Raw genomic sequence first — 4439 nt, forward strand, 5'->3', positions numbered from 1 at the left:
CAAAAACGTGTTAACGTGTTAGTTATGTTAAAAACGTGTTAAACGTGCCAAAAACGTAAAAAAATATGTTAAACTTTTCAAAAACGCGTTAAACGTATTAAACATGTCAAAAACGTGTTCAACGTGACAAAAACGTCAAAAACGTGTTAAACGTGTCAAAAACGTGAAAACTTGTCAAAAACGTGAAAACGTGTCAAAAATGTGAAAACGTGTGAAAAACGTATGAAAAACGTGTTAAACGTGTGAAAACCATGTTATAAGTGAAACGTGTTAAAAATATTAAAAACGTGTTAGATGTGTGGAAAACGTGTTAAACGTATGAAAAATATGTTAAACATGTCAAAAACGTGTTCGACTTCAAATTGGAAGATTATTAGTTTATATTGGATTAATAATATAGAATTAAACTAAATTTATATAATTTGGGTAACCCTAACCCAACCCAAATTAAACTCAACCCATACTCAACCCAATCCATACTTAACCCAACCCATATTAACCAACCCAAATTAATATTTTGGGTTTGGGTTAGGGTTGGGTTTGGGTAAACCCATATTATGCTCACCCCTAGCCCTGACTATACCATGCTAATGACATTATTCGTTATTAGTTTTTTTTTTTTTTTTGGTTAAAAGTGATTTTTTTTCATTAGTCCATAATTGACATCAATATCACATCTTTTATATGTAAAAATAAATACAATTCAAGTTGTTACAAATGATTTGACAAGTGAAATTCAATATCAAAACAACGGTCGAATTGTTAAATTAGAGCTACTTGGGGTCAATTGAGATTCCGAATCTACTCTTTAAAAACTCACAATTTGTGACTCATTATTGTTAAAATTATACAAAATGAGGTTTTGTTTTAATGGTTTTAAATTCCGTTAACTTGTTATTTACGTGTCATTTGTAAATAAATAAAATATCTATGTAACTAATTTAATTATCGAATTTCAGCACATTAAGAATTTTGACTACCTATTCTCTGAAATTCAGTAGTTAGACAATTATTTGCTGAAATTTTATAGTTAAATTATTGATATTAATATTTTATTTATTTATAAATTTCACGTAAATAATAAGTTAACGGCGTAGAAACCGTTAACTCGTTTTGTATAACTTTAAAAATAAAGAACTTCAAATTCTGAGTTTTAGAAAAATAGATTTGAAATCCCAAATTACTAAAAGAACTCCAATTTGACTCACTCACTCTGCTGACCGAGAGATGATTATATAAGTAAAAGTAAATGATTGTTTACAACTTTGTATTTTTACTGTAATGGTCTATTTTCAAGGGAGAGGATATGGTATGATATAATATAATGTTCTCAAGTATGTCATAAAGATTGAGTCATCTTTCAAAATTAATATATTTTTTATATATGAAAATGGGTGTAGACTTAAATAAAGTTTTTAAAATACATTAATTTTAAAGGATGACTCAACTTTTGAGACATCTTTGGAGACATTCTTCCCATTTTCAAGATGGATTTGGGGAGTAAATTGTGTTGTTTTTAATATCATCTTTACGTCATAATAGTGTTCTTTAACTCTCTGTAAGTTTCGGTCATATAATAATTCATGTCATGAACAAGATTTGAAATTTTTTACATTTCCATTCTAGTGTTATTCAATAGGGCTTAACTCTTTAATTTTCCGATTTAGAAACGAACCTACCATCATTTATAAACTATATGTGGAAGTAAAACTAATTGAATTAAGCTAAATCAATACCTAAATTGGAACTAAAATTTTTATAAAAAAAAGGGTTTATGTTATGAGCTTCTAGCTTATGAATTGCGATTTCAAAAGGTCTTGGATAGTTTATAAATGATGTTAAGCTCATCCTAATCAATTTAATCTATGTTTGCATCAAATAAAATAATTCTTAGATGGTTAGAAGTCACATTGACCTTAATTATGGTCATCAGTTTATAAATATATATATATAATTTATAATTTATAACTTATAATTTATAATTTTATTTTATTTGGACAAATGAGTGCTTTCTTTTTAATTTTGTATATTCAAGGTGATCAAAACTAATGGCTTAAGTACTAAGTAGTGGTGGTTTAATAGATTTGAGTTAGATTTCGTTGAGCTAATCATTATAAAAGATGGTTTAAATCGATCATGATAATTATACAAATAAATTCTCTATAAAAATCTTCACATTGAACAAGATACTGGGTGTTCCCCCACCAACCTAAGTGGTAATCAAAGTTATGATTTTTTAATTTATTTTTTCTTTAAAAAAAGGAAGTCCAAGAGCTTGTTTGACGTATGTTTTTTAAAATTATTTCTTTATCAATTACTATAATTTTAATCATTAAATCACTCATTTTATTAAATAAAATATTAGAATACTTTTACTTTATTTAAATAAAATTTAAAATTTAAATATAAAAAATATTATGATAATTTAACAAATAAAAACCCAAATAAACTATTTTTTATGTCCAAACATTAATAAAAAAAATCCTCAAATAAGAACAAGCCCCAAGTGATATTGGTGGACATTATAATAATTTATCAAATAAAAAATTCAAATATCTATTTTCTTTTTATCTAAATCCTAACAAAATCTAAAAAATGAGCCATATAAAACAAGCCCCAAGTGATATTGGTGCTAGTTTTGGTCACCCTACATGCCTACAAATGTATAGGAAACCTGAAATTCCGTAAAATGGTGTGTAAGTGTGCGTGAGAGAGAAAGAGAGGGACCCAAAAGAATGGTAAAAGATGGAACAAATTCCCCAAAAATAAGCAAAAACCTCGTTAAAATCTAATCCTTAATCATTGCTCCTCCCACTCAAACTAATTGGCCACTTTTGCTTATATCCTCCAAACTTCCATTTATCTATGCATTTGCAATTTGCAACACTCCTCCCACTTTGCTTTGTTTCGCACTCCAATTCTCTTTTTAACCTAAACCAGGACTTGTTTGTAATTCACTTTTTTCTTTCTTTTATATTATATTTTGTTAGGTTGAGAAACTCAAATTGGGTAAAAAAGGACAAGTAGTAATAGGCTTAGTTACAAGATTTAATGATTGATTTTTGATGACTTTTTTTGTTTTGTTTTGTTTCCTATGGTTTGGTTTCTCGATTTGAAATTCTGCTTTTTTTAGTTTGTGGGCTAAGAGTGTCTTTCCAATCATAATACTTTCAAGAATAATTTAGTATCTAGTCTAAATATCGTGGTGAATATTGTCAAGGAAAATCTGTCTAACAAAAAGAATTGTATCAATTGGTTTGGCGTAATGTTATTATACGTGCCTTCTCATGCGATTCTTTATGCAACACCTTGACGCCTTCATTTTTTTATAAACTCCATAAAATATGATATAAATAAAGTTTGTCTAAGTTTGACGACAAAAACAATACAAAAACGAGTGACTCAAAGGGTCATCAAACACAATAGAAACCTACAACGTTTTTTTTTCAGGGAATGGATAACCATTGTTTGAAGTCTTCTAAGACATTCCTTTGACTGGAATGTTGTCTGTATTAGATGTCATATTTGCTGATTTTGAATATACCTTCTACATATTAATCTACATTTTCTAATACTTCAATATTTGTTTTGTTTGAACTAATAATATATATATAAGAAGAGGAATATATGGTAAAGTGGGGCATGGTGATTTGGGCTAGAGCAATGGAAGTTGGCCGCGGGACCAGGGAACGGATCCAAAACCTCCACCAAACAGACAAAAATCCCCACTTAACCGGTCAAGAGAATAGTAAATTTAGGGATTTTATTTTTATAATTTTATTTTATTCTGAAATAATATTTGACCAACATGTCTTATAAATTGTCATTTCCCCTTTTTTATTCTCTTTTTCTTTTTTTACTAACCCACCACGAACGCGCTAGCCATCTAATTCGGCCGTGTATCTTGTTATTTTATTTGACCACACGAATTAATATTTTCAATTTTCATACCAAAATATTGGTATTCAATAGAAATATAATATTTAATTAATCGTATCATCTCAATGTCCAAATTTAATTAGTTTTTGAATAAAAACAAACTTCATATTCATAATGAGATATTGATTTGTTTGTCTAATCTTTTCAAAATTGTAGTTAACATATTAAAGTTTGTACGTTTTCATGTTTGTATGAGATTTATTCATTTCTCGTTACTTATTTTATACACTCTATCGATAATATGTTTGGAAAAAACACAGGATACAATTGTCGGAATAATTATTTTTTCCTTCTTGATATGATACAATGAGATAATTAACAAAAACTAAATCAAATAAATAAAATCTAACGCATAGAGACACATCATTTTTGAGTGAAAATTTGTTATTTGACTCGTAGGTTTCTAAAAAACACTCTCTAATATTTTACAGATTCACTAGTACAAACAAAATCACCGTTAATGGTGGATTATAAGAACAATAACAGATCTCACCTTAGTG

The sequence above is a fragment of the Impatiens glandulifera genome, chromosome 5 (genome assembly GCF_907164915.1).
Source record: "Impatiens glandulifera chromosome 5, dImpGla2.1, whole genome shotgun sequence".
NCBI classification, from domain to species: domain Eukaryota; kingdom Viridiplantae; phylum Streptophyta; class Magnoliopsida; order Ericales; family Balsaminaceae; genus Impatiens; species Impatiens glandulifera.